Source organism: Chinchilla lanigera, unplaced genomic scaffold, assembly GCF_000276665.1.
Source record: "Chinchilla lanigera isolate Chin_1 unplaced genomic scaffold, ChiLan1.0 scaffold00049, whole genome shotgun sequence".
NCBI classification, from domain to species: domain Eukaryota; kingdom Metazoa; phylum Chordata; class Mammalia; order Rodentia; family Chinchillidae; genus Chinchilla; species Chinchilla lanigera.
The window spans coordinates 64510-87845 of NW_004955450.1; the positions used below are offsets into that span (position 1 = coordinate 64510).

The window sequence follows — 23336 nt, forward strand, 5'->3', positions numbered from 1 at the left end:
TATTTGCTTCTGTATGATTCTTCCTGAACATCGTTTCTGTGTTTGTAGGTACATAGACAAACATAGATGGTGTAAGGCACACCTGATAGTGTCCAGGGGCGGCTTGGTGCAGACTGAAACTCCCCTGCACAGCCTCTGGATTTACTTTCAGTGCTTACTACATGAGATGGGTTGGTCACATTAGAAACAAAGACGCTAATCACACAACAGAATAGGCTACACCTGTGAAATGCAGATTCTCCATCTCCAGATGATTCCAAAAGTAATGCCTATCTGCAAATGAGCAGTCAGAGCCAAGGACACGGCACTGTATTTCTGTGGGAGACATTCAGGAGTTATCTGTGTGACACAAAGCTCCCTGAGAGGTTTTCGGGACCAGCAGAGGGCACTCAGGACAAGTAGTGGGCACACAAGATCATCATCAGGTGGCTCTTGGGACCAGCAGGGGGCATGCAAGACACACTGAGCTCAAGAGTCTAGTCCAGGAACCAGAGGCAGTATCATGCTGGAGAATGATTTCTGTCTGTCTCTGACACACCATTCATTTGCTTTGGGTGTAAAACAGCAGTACGTTTCCTATATGCAGTGACAAACATAGACAGGAGCCACTGTGTTCAGGTCTGGCATCATCCCAGTTGCCAGCATGCTGGCAATGCGTTAAGAAAGCACATCTGTGCATCAGCTTTTTCTTTCTTTCATTCGTTCTTACTGCTTTCTCTCACAGTCATTTACTGAGTTCCCTGCAGTAGACCCTGAGAGAGAAATTGGAGACACTGTCTGGTCCTCACAGCTCCTCTGGCACCTTTGTCGGACTCAGACCAGCACTGACGGTAGGACAACACACCCAGTCAGGCAGGAAGAGGAGAGGAGCAAGGTGGAGCCCTTGCACTAGAAATTGACTGGTTAGAAAGAAAGTGAAGAACTCCTATTGGCCACTGGTTCCCAATGGTGCACCTGGGGCTCCAGTCACACGGAGACTTCTGTGAGACTGTTTCTTCTCATGTCTCCAGAAACTTGTTTGCCCATGTGGGAAACCAGAACAAATCCAAGCTCAGAGTAGAAGTGAGGATGAATTGCAATAAAGCTACTGAAAAACTTACCTAAATCTGCTGATTATCATTAAAATTGGAAGGGAACCTGCCAATAATCCCAATTTTGGAAACTTAAAATTCTATTTCTGAAGGCACAAACTATTTTTGATCATTTTTCCTGAAGAATAATACTTTTACAAGTTTGAAATGTTTCCAGGATATGTGAATGTGGGAGTCCAACAGTGCAGTGAGGCTTGGTAACCACCAGCATGCACGCTGAGTGCCTTGTGAAGTCAGCTGCTCAAAGCCACACGTCCATTACCAATCATGCTCCCTGGGGCCACTTCTCTCCTGCTAAGGGGAACATGTTTCTATCAGACTATGCAGCAGGAGCAAGGGGATTCTGATGTTCATGATATCTTGGTTCCAGCTGAACTTCTCATTCCATAGAGAAGATCCCATTGTCTTACCAAAAGCAATTTTGCCCCGTGGATCGGGACTACCTACTGATACAGAGTGAATGTTGAGAGTGAGACTTTCCCTACACCATGTGTCCTGTCAGGGTTTGCTGGATTGGGGTAAATGCCCCACAAGACCCCTGTGTGGAAGGCTGGGCCTTCCACTTGGCACTGTCGGGAGGTCCTCAGGTCATTGGAAGTGTGCCCCTAACCAGGACTGGGACCCAAATCACAAAGCTACCTGACCTTGGACTTTAACCTCCACATCAGAGGATGGGCTTCTGTTTACTCACAAGCAGCCAGTGCCAGGTATTTCCTCAGGGAGATGCAAAGGTAACTGATTCAAGTTTACATGCCTTCAAATTAGAAAGTCAAAATTTGTTAACATTTTTCAACAAAACAATTACTGTCTGTTTGAAATTGTGAGGTGGTATTTTAAATTGGCAGTTTCCTGAATGCAGAAAAACTTTCATGCTCCTTGTGAATTTTTACATTTAATTTGAATGTAGCATCTCCTTATACCCCATCTATCAGGAAAGGGAGCAATTTGGGGGAGGCTTGGGTGGAGGTCAGGAGGGGCAGGTGGAGGCCAGGTGTTGGTTAGGGTTTGTTTGAAGTATCGCTTGCATCTATTTAGGGTTTATAAGTTATTGACCTGGTTTAAGTGACCTGCTTGCCTGTCATAGCCATGTCCTGTCTGAACTCCCAGTGTTCCACCCAGTGTGGTAAATGGCAGGTGGTGTTGTGTTATACATAGTGGAAATGGTATCATTTTTACTATGATGACGTAAAAACATCACACAATAAACACCAATGTTGTTAGTAGAAACCAATACATTTGCCCCAAATATGGATATATATAACTTTCCTTCCTGAATAGCCTTGCACCCTCTCCTTATGCCATCTTCCACACCATCACCAGTACCCTTGGTTCTAGCAAGTCCTTTGCTGAGAGCACACACCCAACTTCTCTCAGTCCCCATCCTGTCCTTCTACTCAAAGTTGTCTCAAGTTGCACACACACTGAGGCACTCCTTGCCACATGGAGCATCATCTGCTTCCATGATACCTCAGGGTAGCAGGATAACAGTGACGTATTACCTGCAAGACACCAGCTACATGTCCATACATCTCTCATCTGAAGCCCTGGGAGGAGAGGAAGTGACAGAGAACGTTCCAATATCTAATATTCAAGAATTGTCAACTACAACTTCTCCATTCAGTGAAAGTATCTTTCAGTAATAAAGGGAAAATAAATGTTTTCAGATGAACACGAACTAAAAGAATTTTTCAGTGAGGCGCCTCCCCTGAGGGACAGGCTGATACGAGCTCTCCCAACAGCAAGAAAATTAGATTGCTTTTGGATCCTGTAAATTTGCCCAAGTCTTTTACAATTTTAGTAGCACTTTTTCTAGATTTCAAAAGACTTTACATGCAGACATTCATGGGCTCTACAAATAAGGATGGATTTTCCCCTTTTCTTGTAAGGATGGGTTTTAATTTCTTTTTGCCCCCTGGCTCTGGATGGAGCCACCAGCTCAGTGCTGAGTACAAGGTGCGAGCACGGACAGACATTCCCACCTCTTTCCTAATCTCAGAGAGAAGTCTTCAGTCTGCACTGTCACACAGCACAGGGTTTTCACAAGTGCCCCTGTCAAGTTGAGGAAATTTGCTTCTGCACCTGATTTTTGATTTATTTTAATCAGAGCACTAGATTTTTTCAAATGCTCTCTCTGTGGGTGCTAAGGCAATACACATTTCCTCACCTTTAACTTATTAACATAATGAAATATTACATTTGTTAGGTTTTTTGGCACAAGTAAAAAGAGAACAAAGTAAAAAAAATGCCTTTATTGCAGGCACAGAGCAGATCACAGCAGAAAAGAAGGACATGGAGCTTCTGAGGGCCTGGCTGGGGGAAAAAAGGCTATATAGGGCCAGGCTGGGGATGGGGTTCAGAGGATGGTCTGTGTGACTTAGTGGGCAGTGACTGGACAGTGGGTGGGAAGAGGGAAACAGGATGTTGTAAAAAAGGAAGTAGGAAGTTGTAATATGACCAGGGAGGAGGAAGGCAAAGCCTGCCACACAGCCTAGAGTGGGCGGCGCCATATTGGTTCACCACCATGATGACCTAGCAGAATTTTTATTAAGGTGGAAAACCCATCAACATTATTTTACTTTTGGAATGATTGACCATGTGTGAATTCTGTGCAAATGCATTTGGTTGTGTTATATTCTTAGCTTAGTGTTGGATTGACTTTTCTCAGAGTTGCTGATAATTATTATAGATATATTCACAGAAAGGTTAGTCTCCAGGGTCATTTTCTTGCTTTGTAATATACTTGCCTATATTTGGAATGATAATAGTGGCTTCACAGAGTAGGTTGGGAAGTATTCTCTCCACTTGAATTCTCTAAACAATTTAAATAAAATTAGCATAATTTCTTCCTTCATTTTCTGATAGACTACGCCATTGAAAATTTCCTTTCTAGGAAAGGTTTTTAGGTAAAATTTTAATTTTTCTATTTCTTTTCCAGGGCCTTTCAGTGAATGCATGTGTTCCTTCTAAAATTTCCAACTCCTTGGCTTGAACTCTTACCTTATTTCCCTATTCATCTTTACCCTGCAGAGCTGAACCCCCCAAGTCGCTCACATTGATTGCTCATGTCTTCTTTTATTATCAGTATGGCTAAAGTTTAGTCATTTTCATTGATCCTTCTCAATATCAGCTTTGTCTTCATTGATTTCTCTACTTTTTCTGTTCTATTTCACTGATTTCTTTTTCCCATTTTCCTTTCTACTGCTTGTGTTCATTGCTCTTGGTTTCCTCAGGTGGGTGCTGAGGCTGCTGCTTTCAAGATTTTTATCTCCTCTAGCACTGCACTAACTGCCAAGTATTGACTGTCATCTGGGCAGTCAGGACTGGCCAGAGGTGTCCAGCTGAGATGGTCATTCCTGGGATGCAAGTGAGAAGTGGCTTGACTTCCGGTTCTGGCCAGATGTGGGAATAGCTGTATCAGGGAACAAGGGTGTGGGGGATCTGGCTCTCCAGACCTTCATATGTTGGTTTAGCCATCAAACCAGCATGAATTGTTAATAATTGTGACACTGGTGATTCACATGTGGACTTGGTGCTATTGGGGCCAGTCATGTGGCACAACTACATCCCCCCTGACCAGCTGGCATAGAAGGGTTACAGAAGGCTGCACAAAGAAAGTTCCAATCTTCAGATTTTGTACTTGCATCTCTATAAGGAGACCTTGTTTTTATGTTATTTGGGCAAAGCAGTTTAATTCACAGCACTGTAAATTGAAAAGAAAACCCGTTCTAAGGAAACTAAAAACTCAGCACCAGGGAGACTCATGCCATTAATGTCACACCACACAGTGGTTGCTAGGATGGCCTTTAGTGCCAGAGTCTGCCCTGCCTCCCTGCCAATCTTTGGCTATGTGATGTTGAGCAGGCACAGAACCTCCTCAGTCCTTCATGATGGTACTACTCTTTCGCAGAGATGGGAATAAAGAATCCAGGCCAGGACCACTGGCCAGCACCTCAGTCAAATGTGTGTCATTATTTATAAAGTGAACTCTGCATGCATGCAGAGACACAAAGAAAACCTAGGAAGCACAGAACTCTTCATTATCCTCCATGGAACAGCTTTCAGTGTGAGGAAGGCAACCTTTAAGTTAGTCCATAAAGTCAAGGTAAACCAAGTCACTGTGTGTGTGTGTGTGTGTGTGTGTGTGTGTGTGTGTGTGTGTGTACAGTCTGAGGTTTGAACCCAGGGCTTTGCATTGAGCTATATGCCCAACTCTTTTTAATTTTTTTTTTAAATTTGGAGATAGGGACTCACTAAGTCACTAAGTCACCCAGGCTGGGCTCAAATATGCAGTCTTCCTGCCCAAGTCTCCTACAGTGCTGGGATTGTAGGCATGTACCCCTGTGCCTGGATCCAAGTCAGTGTTGTATGGACCGAGGGTCACTGACATATACGAAGTACATAAACAAGTACAACCTGAAAATAAAACAGGGGACATGGTCAAGCCCACTGTGAACACATGTACTTGGGGAGCTGAGGCGGGTTTGTTGAATTGTTGTGGCAGATGCATTCCAACAAAGGTTCTTTTCCTGGAAAAGCAGGTTATAGAGGTTCAGCGATGATGAAGTGTCACAGTGTGTGATTACAGCTGCATAGAGTATGAAGATTATTACTTGGAGATGAGATTTAATTCAATCACCTACAAATCAGAGATTATACTTGTTGGGCATAAGTGAGCCTCAGGGAAACAGCAACCAGCTGAGACCTCTTCAGTTGTTTGTAACTCAAGCACATGAGAAAACATACATACAAGAAAAGCAATTTGCAACATATTGTATAGGAGTTTGGGGGACAGGGCTGGAATGTGACAGGATTATTACATGACACAAGTCTATGTAACTTAGGCAATCTTATCAGGGCAGAAGGAACACATTGTCCAATCAAACATCTCTGGCACTAACATGCTCTTGGGTAACATGTTGTCCTGCAAATTCTCTTGTAAGTTCTAATTATGAATTCCAGGAGCATGGGACTGTTGTTCCCCAAGGTCCCTTCCTTATCTCACTCAGATTCCATCATTCCTTTGCTCAGCATCTCTCCACAGTACAGATATAGGTCTGTGTGTATGTATCATGCACACACCAACAAGTAAAAACATCGAGACTTGCATGTAACTGCCGTGTGTGTGTGTGTGTGTGTGTGTGTGTGTGTGTGTGTGTGTAAGAGAGAGAGAGAGCAAGAGAGAGAGAGAGAGTGTGTAGAATACAACTTGAAGCACTATTCACCCAGCCACTGCTGGCCTAATGTAAGTGTTGTTGGGGAAGGAGAAAAGAAGGGACAGCACTGCTTTGCTTCTCGTTCTGAGTTTTCTGCATTGTGAATGGTATTCCACATGGTGGTAGCACTCAGCTTAGATCACAGAAGTAAGTATGCACAGGAGGAAGCTTTAAATGGGACAGACATTGCCATTCTGCAGTGGGAATGCACAGCCTGTGGCACATGCCTGCTGGTGGTTGAGAGCTGTGTTGTTTCTGAGAGAGATCCAAAATATAAATGACTTATAGAGCAAAATTAAAGTGATACAGTGGAGCTAGGGATATAGCTCAGTGGCTTAAGAGCCTGCCTGACAAGCGCAGGGTCATGAGTTCAACCTCCGGTACCACAAAAAAATGAAAAAAAATGAAAAAAAAATAAAGTGATACAGTGGAAACAGTGAGGTAGACTCTATGGAGATAGGAAAAGGATCTGGATAAAGCAGAGGAGGGAAAGAGAGAATAAATGGGAATAAAATAAACAAGATGCAATTTGTATAAATACCAATTTCTAAAGATGAGTGTACTTATTATGGTAGCAAACATATACTAATCAAAAGGAAGCTCATTGTAAAAAAAAAAAAATCTGTTCTCTGCATGGTATCTCCTAGGAAAATACGGGCAGAGACCCAGAAATTTCCATATACCTAAGGATTGCACGGTGCCTCTACCTGCAGCCCTGTCTGTACTGGATCAATCTGGTAAATACTAAAAACAATGCTGATGATTTGAGTATGACACAGGAGTGAGTAATATGAGGTGCAGAACCTTTCCTTTAAAATGAGCATGTTTTTCTTCAACTACCTGTATAAGGCTTGAAAAAATTGGTCAGATTCTGTGCTACAAAAATGCTTCTTTATGCCTTCCTGCACTTTCCTGTGAGTGCCTGGGGATGTGATCAGGCTCTACCTTTGGTGTGCCTTGAGTGTCCTGTCAGGGGGACTGCCTCCTGCACTATGTGAAAGGAATCCTGATCATCAACTTGATGAAGAGATACCTGGAGAGGTGATTGGATGGGGAGGCACTAACTTCGTAATGGTTCACCTCCTGTTGAGCTCACAGCTGAACTAGCTGTCTGGAGATGGGCCTGGCTGAAAGAAGTGGTCACTGAAGCTGCCCTCCCTGCTTGGAGAGCACACTCAAGCTGTCCTTCTCCAAGCTGGAAGTGATGGCTCCCTTGACCCCCATCTGAGAGGTGATTGCATCTCAAGCCAAGGCTCTGTGGAGCTCTTTTATCCACACCTCTGTCCATCACACATAACAGCATCCTTGCAGAAATTTCCTGTGAACTTGTGGCTCTGGCTCTGTCCAGATGTCTGCTCACACAGGCCACCATCATGTTCCAGTGGTCTCTGGCCACCATGTAGCTCCTGTGTTGGGGAGGGCAGAGCAGACATAGAAGATAATCGTCAGGCACAAATTGTGACAAAGATAGTGGTTATCTGGGTTTTTTCTTTTTTTCTAATCAGTAAAACTAAAAATAGCCTCAAGAATAAAAGGAACCATAACAAAAACAGTCTTCACCACAACATTTATTACCATCATCAATGTGGACAGCGTGGCCTCTTAGGTGATCATACAGACCTTATGCACCAGCATCATCATCAGTGATTCTAGAAAACCAACCTGTTCAGTGCAAGGGACACAGATGCACACAAGAAGCTCATTGTAACCTGCAACTCTTTACAGCTCTAGATGTCTCAGGAGCATGACAACCACAACTGCAGGGATGGAAAGGAAGACATATTTTCTGATGTCCGGTACACAGAACTCTGAGGGCCCTGCCATAGAGAATTCACTTCTGGGTGGACAGCATTGACACCACGCCAGCCCCCAGAGAAACTAGCGCTACATCCAGCTGGGATGGACCACAGAGAGGCTTTAAGTGGGTCAGGCTTCTTGCCACACTATAAATTGTGAAACAGGTTCACAACTTTAAAGCTCATTTACATTTTGCAACCATCAAAACTTACAAGCAAAAAGAAAGTGCATAAACATATTGACCGACTGTATAAAGGATACAAAGATGCTATTAGGATCTAAGAGATAAGCTACAAGGAAAGGGCAAATGTCCCCACAATGGGTATGGATGGGGCACAGCTCATAGCAGCATGGCTCCCCCATTCCGAGGGACTCAGTCACTCTCCAGGCACTGGAAACAAGCTCAGGTGGATGGGGTGCACTGTTGTGGGGACTCCACATCACTCAGAGGAGATAAGGAGGAACTGGGAGTGCAGGCTGCATCATGGAGACAGAGCACTGCCCTGCAAAGAGCCTGGACAGACACAAAGACTCAGTTGAAGGTTACTGCGAGTCACCTAGCCCCTAAACTTCCCAAAAATTGGTGGGGTTTTTTCAGAGGTGGCTGAATCTAGAATATATGATTTAGTCATAGTGCAATGCTAAGGATTAAGGGTACTAGGATTGAGGGTGAGTGATTATTAAATCAGTTCACTGATTGGTTTAGCACCGCCCACATCCTGGTAGCCTGGATACAACATAAAGGAAAGAAAAAGCTTGTCTCTTGCATCCTTTGCTTTCTTCTGCCCAACACGAGCTGCTTTTCCTCTGTGAAGTCTGTCTGTCACGTGACCCTGCCTTAAAACCAGCCAATGAGGGACTGAAACCTCTACGAACTGAGCTAAGAAATTATAATCCCTTTAACTTTATGTGTCAGGTATTTTGTCGCAGTAAGGAGGGAAGTAAATAAGACATGCCCTGTGACTCCCCAGGCATTTGTGGGGCCCTCACATCTAACAAGACAGAGACTACCAGGTCAGTAGTGCTTAAGGCTAGACACCTGTGAAATGCACTCACCAGCAGCAGACTGGTGCCCATCCTGGAAGGGACAGAGGTGTGATCACCAAGGCTAAGCAAGCAATACTCCCAGCCCCTCAAGGTAGAGCTGAGCATGACCCCCTTCACCCTCTATAATGGAGACCCAGACCAGAGCTTTCCATTCCCCGCTCAAGCCTCTAGTCAAATACTGGACTCTAAGGCACACACAGGGGATTTCAGGTGAGCTGGTGCTCTGGAAATGCCCCAGGATATAGCAATGGCCGTCCCCCAGAGACAGCTCCTCATGCTGGGTCAGGGTAAGGTGGCCATGTGTCCATTAGGCCCACAGAGGGAAGAAGACCAACCACCTGTGCCAGGGTCAGCAACCCAGAGTCCGGCTCTGGGAAGTTTCAAAGGTCTAAAGGCAAGACAAACAACTGCCAGAAACAATTCCAGCCAAGTGAGAGTGCGAACAGACACACGGAGAGACCCAAGCCCTCAGACACGCCAGAAAAACCCAACCAGCAGCCCATAGGGACCCAGAGCACCAGGCACAGGACAGAGAGGTCACCACCAAACCCCTCCCAGACCTAGAAGTGGCCCTGGGCTCTCCTAGAAGGAAAAGAAGCCCCTTCAGATTTCTGACTCAAGATTAACCCCAACTCACACAGCAGAAACAGTATCCCCACTGCAGAGCTGGTCATAGCAAGCCAGAGTAGGCACAGTGACACCAGCAGGAATTTTTGTAGTGGCATGTGTCACAGTGAGAGATTTATGATATCTTACTTCAGTACTACTATTCCAACAGTGACACAAGCCCTGTCCAAAAGCTCCACCCTGAATCACAGCACCCTTGGGCATAGGGGCTGTGGGCAGCATCAGAAGTGTGGCAGGCATTGTCCACCCACATGCAGGTCCACCAGCCCTGACTTGAAATCCCCCACCAGACAATGTGCAGGACTCTAGCAGGAACACCTCATGGCACTGCAGTAAAAAGGAAGTTGAGAGCTCCCACAGCCAGGAAGGAAGCAGCCTGAGTGCACCTGGGGACCAAGGAAGAAGGCCTAACTGCCCTTTCACCAAGTGCAAAGATAGGGACACCACATGCTGGTATTTAAGGTAGGGGAGCAAGCCTAGGACGGTGGCCATGGGCAGGCTTGTACTCAACTCCTGAAGTTTTTGTGTCTATAATAGGATCTTTAAAACTGACACCGACGTGGCTAAAGAAAGCATTAGGTCAATGGATGAGGAAGGCAGATTTGCACAGGGTCAGGGAGGGCCTGTGGGACAGAGGCTGTGTCTCCTTTCATGCCCCACATCTAGGGTACCATCAGGATCCCAAGTCCTAGATCAGTGGGCACAGAAATGAATCCTAACCCCTCCCAGCTCACTTTCCCTCCCAGTAGACAACCTAGGAGGTCAAAGGCCTCAGAGTGACTCATTCACTGTGTGGGGACAGTTCCCAACTTGAAAGGACAGCTGAGTGCACCTGGTTCCAAATGGGGCAAACCCCATCTGAGGTGGAGCCCAGAACACTGCTGGGCAAACATCAGGCCACCTGCAGGAAGAATCTGTCCGGAGCACTCCTTCACCCTCACCAGAGTGCCCCCCAGGGCCCCACCCAAGGGCCCTCCAAACCCCTATAGGGCACCACTCTTGGCCAATCCTGTTCTCTAGAAGCTTGTCACCCCCAGGACCCCTGGCTGGCTGCATTCTAGAGTGGGATTTGGGCAGGGTCTGTGTCACTGTGGTATTACTGTGCTGGGTATAACTGCTATACCACAGCCTCATAGCACCCATCAAAAACCCAGCCGTGAGGCCCCACCACAATGTCCCCACAGAGCACTGCTAAGCATACACCCAGGCTTCTGAACAGGGCCTCATAATGGGGTGGTGGTAACACATCCAGAAACCATTGTACAACCTTCAGGGTGGCATCAGGGTCCAATTCTCTGCCTCAGGACCAAACCAGGCAGGACTGCCCCTCCCATGGGGATCATGATGAGGTAGTGAAAGTCACCCTAAAGGCAGTCAGATGTCACTACCAGGGAAACCAGGCCCCATGTCCCTCCCAGGACACCCACACCAGACCAGCAGCCCCACAAACTCTCACCCTCAGGTTGAGCATACAGGGGCCTGAGAAAGGACAGTTGGTGCCTCCACTTCTGGACAGTGTGACTCCCACATCTGTAGGAGCAACCTGAGCAGGAGGATTCCCTGCTCTCACTCTACCTGTATAGGTACTGCCTGCCATCTGCAGAGTTAATGATCCACACCCAAGACTGCACCCCACCCTACACCCACACTGTCCGCAGTCCTACCACCAACAAATTACACTGTCAACAACCCACCCCACTCACCACCAAAGGCTGTGCCCCACACGCAACATTCACTCCAACCCTATCTTGGAGAACCTGTATCAACTGCCTTTGAGGTATAACAGGTAGGCCAGGAGCAGGTGATCACCTGGGGGGACCAAGGCAGGACCCCAGCCTGGGTGGAGCTGACACCCATTTGCTTTCCTGGGGCTCTTTCTGAGAGACACCAAGCCTGGGATCAGCCACATTTGGATTGTCCCTAAGCACCCACAGTTCTGTGGGTCTTATCATTCCTCAGCCTCCCCAGAGTAGCCCACCGGGCTACTGAAAGACAAAGCCTTCTAGCCATGCTTGCCACCTTCCCTGGCACAGGCTCCAGCTCCCAGCATGGTCCTCTGGGAATCCCAGCAGGGACACACGTGCAGCCCCTGGGGACAGGCTTATTTCCTGCCACCTGCCCCTGCCACGTGCATGGGACCTCTCTGAGAGACTTTCCTGGGGAGACACAAACCCAGGATGCTGGGCTAAACATCCTTCCCTGCTCATGATGACCCAAAGAAGGTTGAGAGTTTCACATCAGTGGAACTTAGATCTTGCATAGACAGGGCTTTTTGTGAAGGGCTCCCCCACTGTGGTACTACTATAGCAACTACCACAGTGATGGACCCAGCAGCAAAAACCACAGGGCACCCAGGGCCTTAGGCTCCACACTCTCAGACACCAGGAAGAGCTGAGGTCAGAGACTTTGCCTCCCTCCACCCATCAGGTTCAGGCCACACATAGCATCCCCCCCAGCACCACCCACACAACTTTGAGAGGCTCACAGGCAGCTGCATGGACTCCACCACTTCTGGGCCTCTGCCCCTGAATTTTGCTGCCCAGAACCCAATATTAACATCAGGACCCAACCTGGCTTTTCACCCTTGCCCACCATGCTGGTATCAAGGTTGGCAGTGCCCTAAACCCTCAGGATGACTCTCTGGGCCAGAGCTCAGGGAGCTCCACTCAGTCATTCAGAAATTTTCACACCAGCCATCCCCACCTGGTACCCCCACTGCAAAGGTGCCTCCATTGAGCCCAAGCCCCACTCAAGGCCTTGGAGAGGGATCCCTGGGTCACTTGGACCACAAGGAGCCCCTGTTGGAAACTGGGAGCCTGAGGAGGATGAGCTCACTCTGTGAGAAAGTTACTAGAGTTCGTGGAGACTCGAGCATCTCCCAACATGCTGCTGACCCCAAGGAAAGTGGTCCCATTGATGGCCTGTCATGAATCCACCTGTACCTCCCTGTCCCAGGAAACCTCCCTGTAGGCCCCACCTCCAGGGCCTCTCTGGGTTATTGTCAAAGCTCCTCAGGCTGTGCTTGTCCTATGATGAATATGAGGATTATATTTATAGCTACCACAGTGATGCAGCTCATAGTAGCAACAAGGGCCAGCCGTGTCACAACTCAGACCCACCCAAGCCTGGGGCCCCCCAGGCCATGCTCTGACCTCAGGCCCTGCATGTACAGCTACACAAGGCAGGCTGGGCTCCCCCAGGCTTACTGCTGACTGGGGACCACATGTGTCCTGACTCGGTTGTCTCTCTTCTCAAGCAGCAGCCCTGAGCTTGTCCTGTGCCTCAACAAGCCCATGTGTCACCAGGACCCTGTCACCTTGGGATTCCAGGCCTAGCCAGCCTTCCCAAGTTCCAGTGTCAATGAACAGAGCACAGGCTTGGTGTCCACCTAGAAGCCAAGCGCAGGGCCCTGAGCCCCTTTCAGCCATCCTGAGGACACAGACTGCATCTGGCTGAGCATCCCAGGCTGGCATCCCATCTCTGCATGCATGCCCATCCCCAGTTGGCCCCACTTCCCTTCAGTGCTCCCTGGTGGCCTCCCTACAGCCCCACGCCCAGGCAGAGGCCCAGCTAAGCTCAACCATCTGGCTGTGTGGAACTGACAACTACACCACAGCAGGGACCCTCAAGACCCACCCAGAGGTCCCCTTCTTCCTTGGCCCAGAAGCAGAGGTGGATTTGTGTGCATGGCTGGAAGGGTAGTGCTGGTACAAGTACAGAACAAAACCCAGAGCAACAGCCACAGAAAGGGCTGAGGTGGGAGCCTGCACAGGATCCTGTACATAAGGCCCAAGACCTGATGGACAGAACAAGGCCCAGACGCCCATATGGAGATTTCAGGCCTTCCAGAAGCAACCCCTCTGGGGCTGAGCACTCTCCTGAGGAAGCCATTGTGGCAAGGAGTCCGCCACCACTGCCCCACCCACACCCCTCCCACAGTGGGGAGACTGAGGCTCAGACAGCTACTGAGGAGGGTGGCACTCTACCTGTGGCAGTGTTCAAGGACATCACCAAAGAGGCAGGATGCAGCTGCCAACGTCAGGTTCACCTGTCCTCTGCAAGGGTTATTTCAGGTCATTTCCCCTCACAAGGATTTCCAGATGCCAGCTTGGACCACAGCTCAGTGTCCCTGGCTCATCCTTCTGAGGGACTCAGTGGAGACATGGGGGAAGCTCTGGGCCCTGGGGACAGGCTATATTGTCAGGGCTTCTGTCACTGTGTGTATGGATTAACGGACATCACAGTGATGTGCACTGTGCTCAAAACACCATTGTCCACCAGGCATCAGTCTGTCCCCTCCTGCCATCATCCCTGTGCCCTGAAGGGCTGCTGAATCCTGAATAACCTTGTTCTCTGCTCCAGGGCCAGAGCAGACCCCAGGAACCTGCAGGGCTGAGCCACTGAGGCCTGGCCAGTGTCCAGAGGAGGCGAACTGAGCAGAAAAGTCTGTGAACACCAGTAACAACCCATCCTGATGGCCCCACACCCCAAAGCCCAGCTCTGTCTTATTCTGGGAGCCTTGCTTGGTCCTCACTGCCCATAGCTGATGGAGGAGGGTTTGTGCAGAGTTCTCATCACAGTGGCTGCAAGGTCATCAGGACACAGATAGTAAACACAGGCACTCAAGTTGCCCAGGAGCCCTGAGCAACCTTTCTGGGGCTGAGCTCTCTTCCTCTGTCTCCCAAGGAAGCCACTCAGGCCAGGAGAAAACACAGGGCAACAGGACAGTTTGCTGTGCAGCTGTATCACATCAGGACTGTTTTGAAAGGCTCCCCGAGTGCATGGACCCCCCTCCAGGGCTGGTCTGGGTTTATTATCCTAGTTGGGCAGACCCCAGGACCTTATGCCTGCCTCACCTCCTGCTTGTGCTCATCCACCACAGGTCACCCACACTGTCTCCCCTGCACTGGCACAGAGGTGTGGACAGGGTTCATGTGCAAATCAATTCCAATGCTGAATGGAGGCAGTGGCATTTGTAGAGCCCTATGCATGGGCACAACCAGACTCAGAATGAGGAGAAAGTCCAAAGACTGGGAATTTCAAGAGTTTGAGAGATGATCTAGGGCTTGGGGAACCAGCTTGAGGCCAGTCAAGTCCGAGATGCATTTTGTAACCAGCAATGGGTAGGCCCCACTGGAAAGAAGTTTTTCCCTGATGTCTATGTCACTGTTGACTAGGGTAATTGATCCCACTGTGATACCCAGTTAGACGTAAACCACCTCCTTCAGCCAGCCTCATGAAGAGGATAAGACTTTTGGGGTCTGAGCAGACTCCTACCTCTCCAAAGGAGCTCTGGCACAAACCCCACCTGCAGGAAGCCTCCACCTACCACACATGGAGAGCACCAGGGGTCCTGGGAGATTCTACTTAGCTCCAAATCACAGTGTGTATGGTGGTACTTACTGCAATAAGAATGGCCAAGTCCGAAACTGTTCCTGCAGTCTCCCTGGAGGCCCAGCTCCAGCCCTACCCACATACACTGGCCACCTGTGGGCTTCAGCAGCTCAAGCGCATTCAGGTTTTCCTATTCCTTGAGGGATACAGCTGGATGTCCTCATTTCCCTGTCAGTCTCTCTTGTCTCTGGAAAAAGCTGACCCTTCAGGTCATGCCTCTCATGGAGATAGGAAAATCTGGCTCCTGTCATTATTGCCTTGGCCAGAGAAGGCAAAACATAAATCCTCACAACACACAGAGCAGACGCCCCTCAACACCACTGGGACCGGGACTGAGGTTTTCCTTGTGTGCACCTGGACAAAGACCATTGGTCTCTGTGCCCACTCAGGTCTGGTGAGGGAGTTCACATGAGGGGAGGGACCACAGCCTAACCAGGTTACAGGCCCTCTTTGAGGATCAGCCCTGGTAGCTATACAGCTGGGGGTTCCATGGTAGTGGGTACAGAGTCCCCAGGCTGAGGCAGTACCATGAGGATTCCACAGTGCAACTTCAAACTCAAACCAATGCAAGAGAAGAGGTTGAGGTAGAGTAGCTCCCTAAGCCCCCACAATACAGCCCACTGCAGCCCAATCTGCTTGGGCCCCAATCCCAGTGGTTAAGGAGGGCCTGGCCTCCCCATGCCTCCCACACATGCATCTTAACACCACTTCCTGCCTGCTCACCCAGGAGGGTAGGTCAAGCTGTCACTCATGGCTCCTGTCCTGGGAGAAGTGGCTTGTACCTGGATCCCAATACCAATGCTGATCACAGGTGGAGCAGTGGCCCAGAGCAGCCCTGACCTCTATCCCACAGTCTCTCCCAGGATCAGCCAGTCTAGGATCCAGGGTACCACTCAAGGCAAGGCTCACAGGATGTAGTTAAGCTCCAGACTAGTTGAAGAGCCCAAAGACACATGGATGACCTGTGGTGGGTGCCTCTTCCTGCTCTCCTCCCCTCTGACAGCTGTTGGACACAGCATGGGCATTACTTTGAAAACACTGCACATGAACATCCACATAACTCTTCTTTCTTCAGCTAGATGCCAGGGCTTCAGCTGCAGCCCCTCTAAGCCCCTGGGGTGTCAGTCCACATGCTGAGATACAGAAGAAGATATTCACTTCTCTCAGGCTCTCACAGGTGAAGAAGAGAGATGCAGCCAGGGTCCTGGACTCAACATTCCAGAAACTTTTCCCAAGCCTGGAAGAAAATGACCCATCTCACAGTATCTATTATACATTTTTAGTCCTGATTTATACTTTTAGATTCTCACACTAGAGAAACAATGCAAAATTTACATATGTGTGTCCAATTTATTTCACTTAAGAGTATGGTCTCAAGGAATATCCATTTACATAGGAATGTCTTTTTTTTTTCATAGGAATGTCTTAAGTTTATCCTTTATGGCTGAGTAGTACTCCATTGTATAAAGAAAAAAAATCCTCTTCTTTTTCCATTTATCAGCTGATAGGCATTTGGGCTGTTTCTAGGATTTAGTTATTACATCTGTTGCTGCTATAAACATGGGTGTGCACATATCACTGTGATATGATGTTTTTAATTCTTTTGGGATGATACTAATAAAGAGAATACAGTAGGTGGGTCAAATGGAGCCTGTTGTTTTAGTGTTTTGAAGAATCACCACACTGATTTTCACAATGTTTGTACCAGTCTACACTCTCACCAACAATGAAGGATTCTTTTTTCTCCATATTCCTTCTAGCACTTGTTATTGGTTGGTTTCTTGATAATAACAGAGTATGTGTAGGTGAAAATTTTCCGTGATGAATGTGATCATTATCTCTGTTAAAAATGCACCAATAAAATTAATTTTTTTAAAAAATAAAGTAGGGCTGGGGATTTAGCTCAGCGGCAAAAGCGCCTGCCTGGCAAGCGCAAGGTCGTGAGTCCGGTTCCCGGTACTGGAGAAAAACCAAAAAAATAAAAAAATTAAAAAAAATAAAGTAACACAGAACAGTCAATAACAAATGTTTATAACAATTACTAAGTTTTAAAATTAAAAAAAAATTATATCCATGAAAAGGAGAGAAAGAATCTAGCCTCAAATTTCTCAAAAAAATTGGGTTCAATGTTCATAAAATTAAATATGATCCCAGAATTTTATGTACAACAAAACTGGCATGATAATTCAGTTTTCACCTTTACAAACTTGGGAGTTTTCCATGGAGTCTTCCTCACTAGACAGATTCAACAGGTCTATGCAATGTATTCACATATCTGTGTAGGTACTTTGTAAGATTTATATGCTTGCTCTTCTTTATTGAATATAGACAATATAAAATATTGACAGAGAGCATTATTAATTTGAATGAAATACTTAGCACACTCAGGATACCACCCACTTCAGCAGGAATCAGGACCCCCAGCAAAAGTGTGGCCTGATTCCATCCATTGTGGCCCTGGGCTCCTGACATCCTGCACTCTGCATGAGGTGAGAACAGCCTCCTCAGGGTCCTGACAGGACTGTGGGTGAGGCTGGCACCAGAACAGCTGTCATCTTGGCAGGGAGACTGAGTGTCAGAGCCCACCCAGCAGTCTTGGACAGAGTCACAGTGCCCAGAGACCCAGGGTGGAAGGTGCCCCGTGAAAACATCCTCCAGGGGCTGAGGAGGCCAGAGAAGGTGAGGAGAGGTCCTGTCATGGGGCACTTGATGTGCAGCGATCCCAGTGCTTACTTCTATTTGACCCTTTCTATGCAGGCAAATCCCTCATGTGGCTACTGCCAATTGACCCCCAGAATGTGGGCAAAAGCAGAAGACAAGAATGTAGAGCTTTATTTCTTAATTTATTTGTTGAAATTGTATGTATTTATCATGTATAACAAAATGGTTTGGCTTATATGCATTGTGCAATGACTAAGTTGATTTAATTAATGAATGTATGACTTTATATACTTTTTAGTTTTGTGGAAAGAACACCTACACTGTACTCTAGTGGCCTTAAAGAATAGAACACACTATAATTTACTATAAGTATTATTTCATACAGAAGACTTCATCCTTCCTATCTAACTAAAATCCTGGGTCCCTGGATCAAGATTTCCCTAATTCCATGCCCCAACTCCATTTCAGTTACCATCATTCTGTCCTCTGCTTATGTGAATTCTACTTTATTAAATTTCACATATAAGTGACATCACCTGAGGTTGGCCTTTCAACTCTCTGTCCAACACATAGCAGCCAAAATGTTTCCTCCAAATATAGCCAAACCTTTTAGAGTGGTCTGTAGAATCAGAATGTCTAGTGATGTCTTGCCCTCTTAGTATGCACAAGCACAATGATTAAATGGCCTAATGCTCAGTGAGGTCATTGAGTCATACCCATGACCCATAGAGCTAAACTAAGAACATCCAGTGGCAGTAGAAATAGAGAAAAATCTCAAGGCTGACGCCCTTTCCAAGCTGGGGAGTGGCTATGAATTGCAGATATGGGAAGCATACCTCTGACAGCAATGAGGAAGAGTCTGAATTGTAGCAGTGTGGATTTTTACAAATAGCACCAAAATGTACCAATGGATGAAGGACACATACCAGAAAAATATGACCAAAAGAAAGCATGAAGATTTCAACCAAATAATTGTCCATGAATAGAAAACAAATGGAGCAAGTTGACTGATGAAAGAAAGAAATGAAGTTAAAACAAGTTATTTGAGATGTGATGAAAATGGACAGGAGGAGATGAAGTAGGGTCTGCCCAAAGTGACACACTAAGTTTTAAAAACAAGTGGATAGAGAATACAAAAAAATAGACAGTAAAGAACACAGATTAGATTACAGGGGAGAAAATAATGATGTCCTTGCACAGTAGAAATAAATGCAAAATTAAATAGAAGTATTGGGCATAGAAAGCAGGAGAAGAGGGATTTAGGGGAGGAGCAGCCACATAGGCAGCAAGTCTTCAGCATGGATTGCATGCCCAGGGAAGCTCATAGCAGTCCATGTACACACAGAAGAGAAAAACACAGTAAGCCCAAATAAATAACCTAGGATTCATTTCAAAGTCCTAGAAAAATAAGAACAATACCATCCCAAAGCAAGCAGAGGGTAAGGAAATTTAAAAAGATCAGTACAGAAATTTAAGAATTGAGACCTAAAATAATACAAAGAATCAATGAATCCAAGAGTTGTTCAATAGAAGGAATAAGCAAAACGACAAACCCTTAGCTAATCTTACAAAAGAAGGAATGAAAAGATGTAAACCAATGCAATTAGAAATGAGGAGTGCCAGGAAGATGGCAGAGTGCTAAGCAGCAACAAAACAACTTAAAAAAAAAAAAAACACAACTTCTACAAGATTTTGAATCAGGGGGAGTCAAGCAGAGCTTTGGGCAGCTTTGGCAGCCTCAGTGAGCTGCCCACAGGTGCAGGAGCCATGCTCAGCCCCATATGGCTTCAGGAGCCTTGGTGACTACACCATGCCCACCCCTCTGCACAAGCTCACAGGAGCCATGCTGAGCCTCAGACAGCTTTGGGAACCTTGGTAAGCTGCCTCCACACCTCAGCCACTAGAATAGGATCCAATCTGAGCCCCAGATACCTTGAAGAGCCAGGGTGACTGTTCCTCACCCCCTCACACCATCAAGGGACCATGTTGAGCACTGGGGAGCTTTAGTAGCCTTACTCCATCACATCTACAGCATCACAGGAGTGAGGCTGTGTCATGGGGAAACTGAGAATCTTCAAAAATGATGAAACAAAGCAGAAAAATGCAATTTCAGACCATCACTTTACAAAGAACAAGTCCAGGAAACATTGACATAGAGGGCCTTTGAAGTCACATACCTGACATTTCTGAAATGATGGCAACTAAAGTAAAGAAACACCTCCATCAGGCCCTAGAAGACATCAGATCAGAAATAATCTCTCAGGTAAAAAAAGAAATGACAACAATAATGATAGAACTGCTCAGCACATCTGAAGATGAGATAGATTAAAAAATAGAGGAGCATAGAAAAATGATGAAAATTTTGAAGAACAATATAGGAAAGAATTAGAATGCCTGATACAGATTCATACAGATATCCAGGAAATTAAAAGTTCTATCTAAAGCTGGCATACTTCTTGACTAAAGCTGAAGACTTTCAGATCTTGAAGATAGCATTTCTGCTAATGATCATGAAAGGAAGTATTTCTCAATAATAACAAGGAACCAGGAAATAACAATTCAACAGCTGCAAGATGAGGCAAAGAAACACAAGATAAGATGAATAGGAATCAACGAAACAGCAGGAGTCAACACAAATGACATAAAAAAATAATTTGCAGAAGTAATAGTAGAAAATTTCCCAAACATGGATAAAGACTCTGAAAGATAGAGAAGTTAGGCATATAGAACTCCAATTAGCCATAACCAAAATAAATGTACACCAAGATACAATGATCAAGATTCCAGAAATTCAGAAAAAGAAGAGAAGACTAAAATATATTAGAGAAAAGAAACATGTCACCTATAAAGGAAAGCACATTAGAATCACAGATTTCTCAACACAAATCATCAAGTGAAGAAGAGCTTGGAGTGAAGTACTACAAGTCCTGAAAGAAACCAACTTCTGACACAAATTGTTGTATCCTGAAAACTGCCTGTCAAAATCAATGGAGAAGTGAAATATTTCCATGACAAAGAAAAACTGAAGAAATTCATGTGCACCAAACAAACCCTAAAAAAGAGTACTAAAAGATGTTCTAGAGATAAAAATGACCACAATTTCAAGAACAACAACAAAAAGGAACCATCAGGCACAGTGAGCAATTAATCAGATGGGAAATGTAGGGAACCAACAGCAGGAAAATAACATGACAAACATAAGCCCATACATATCAATTATAACCATTAATGTAAATTGTCTTATTTCACAAAAGAGAAGCTGAATGGCAGATTGGATCAAGAAACAAAATCCAACAATATGCTGTATACAGGAAGGACATTTAACTCAAAAGAACATTCATAGATTCAAAGTCAAGGGATGGAAAATAATTATTTATGAGACAAGAACCAAAAAAAAGTAGGGCTAGATTTCTCTTTGCAGACAATGTGAACTTCAAACCAAGCATGAACAGAAGAGATAAAGAAGGTCACTACATACCTGGAGGAAAACTGCAAGAGGAAGAGATAACAATCATAAACATCTTTGCACCAAATCAGGAGCACCCAGCTATATGAGACAAATTTTAATAGACATGAAAAATGAAATAAGCAGTAACACAATCATAACAGGGGACTTTAACACACCATTATCTCAAATGGATAAATCAACTAGACAAAAAAACCAGCAAAGAAATAACAGAACTAAACCAAACTTGCAAACAAATAGACTAAGTAGACATTTACAGTGTTCCACCCAGCAACATCAGAATACAATTCTTCTCAGCTGCACATGGGATGTTCTCTAAAATAGATGATATGCTAGCACATAGAACATGCTTAAGTAAATGTAAAGGAACTGAAATTATCCCATGCATACTATTGGACCATTGTGCAGTGAAATTGGAAATTAAGGACAAAAGTGAATTCAGAAATCCAGGAGACTAAAAATTGAACTTCAAGTATACACAGCAGAGTCATCCAATCAGAGATAGCATATCAGATCTCAAAGACAGGTTCTTGTTGGTAATCATCAAATGAAAGACTTCTTAAAAATAGCAAGAGACCATGAAAACACAGTCCAACAGCTGCTAAACAATGCAAAGAAGACTAATATAACATTAATTGGAATCAATAAAAAATCAGAAAATTGCACAAAGGGTATAAGAAACATATTCACAAAAGTAATAGCAAAAAACTTTCCAAGCATGGAAAAAGAACTTGAGATACAGATATGTGAGGCATATAAAACTCCAAATATTTGTTATCAAGAGAAACTACACCAAGATATATAATACCTCCTGCTATTTAATGATGGTACTACTCGTTCACAGAGGTGGAAATAAAGAATCCAGACCACAACCACTGCCCAGCACCTCACACAAAGGTGTGTCAGTATTTTTAAAGTCAATTCTGCATGCACACAGAGACAGAAAGAAAATCTGAGAAGCACAGCGCTCTACATTTTCCTCCATGGACCAACTTTCAATGTGAGGAAGGCAACCCTTAAGCTAGCCCACAAAGTCAAGATAAATCAAGTCACTTTGTGTGTGCCTGTGTCTATATGTGTGTACAGTCTGAGCTTTGAACCCAGGGCTTTTGCATTGAGCTATATTCCCTACCCAAACCTTTTTAAATTTTTTTTGAGACAGTGTCTCACCAAGTCACTAAGTTGCTCACAATGGGCTTACATTTGCAATCCCCCTGCCTGAGTTTCCTACAGTGCTGGGATTGCTGGCATGCATCCCTGTGCCTGGCTCCAAGTCACTGTTTTATGGAACAACTCTCACTGCCATATACAAAGTACATAAACAAGTTCAGCCTGAAAATAAACCAGGGGACATGGTCAAGCCCACTGTGAACACGTGTATTTGCAGGACTCATGTGGGATTGTTGAACTATTGTGGCAGATGGGTGTTAAGGAAGGTTCTTGTCTGGCAAAAGAAGGTCACAGAGTTTCAGGGGTGATGCAGTGTGACAGTGTGACCACAGGTGTAAACAGCATGAAGAAGATTACTTGGAGACAAGATTTAATTCAATCATCTAGAACTCAGAGCCCATATTGTTGGGCATAAGTGAACCTCACAGAGACAGTAAGCAGCTGAGCCCTGTGCAATTGTTTGTAACTCAAGCACATGACAACAAAGGCATAGAAGAAAAGCATTTTACAACATATTGTATAGGAGTTTGGTGGACAGGGCTGAAATAGGATGGGTTTTATACATGACACATGTCAACATTGTTTAGGCAATCTTATCAAGGCAGAAGGGACACATCGGCCAACCAAACATCTCTGACAGTAATTTGCTCTTAATTATGCTGACTGTTATCCTGAAAATTCTTTTCTCAGGTCTAATCATGAATTCCAGGAGCATGGGAACTGTTGTTCCCAAAGTCTCTTCCTCAACGTACTCAGGTTCAGTCACTCATTTGCCCAGCATCTCTCCACAAGGCAGATATAGATCTATGTGCATGTATCACAGACACACAAAAACATCTAGACTTGCATGTAACTGCTCTGTGTGTGTTT

At 45.6% G+C, this 23336-nt stretch overlaps 1 long non-coding RNA gene across 1 annotated transcript in view; it reads right to left on the bottom strand.

Moving 5' to 3' along the window:
• Positions 1-5845: 5845 nt before the first annotated feature.
• LOC106149619 overlaps positions 5846-23336 on the bottom strand; it is a 22689-nt gene continuing 5198 nt past the window's right edge. The window contains exon 2 of the long non-coding RNA XR_001235928.1: positions 5846-7710. This is a non-coding gene — a long non-coding RNA (uncharacterized LOC106149619). The remainder of the gene's footprint in view (positions 7711-23336) is intronic.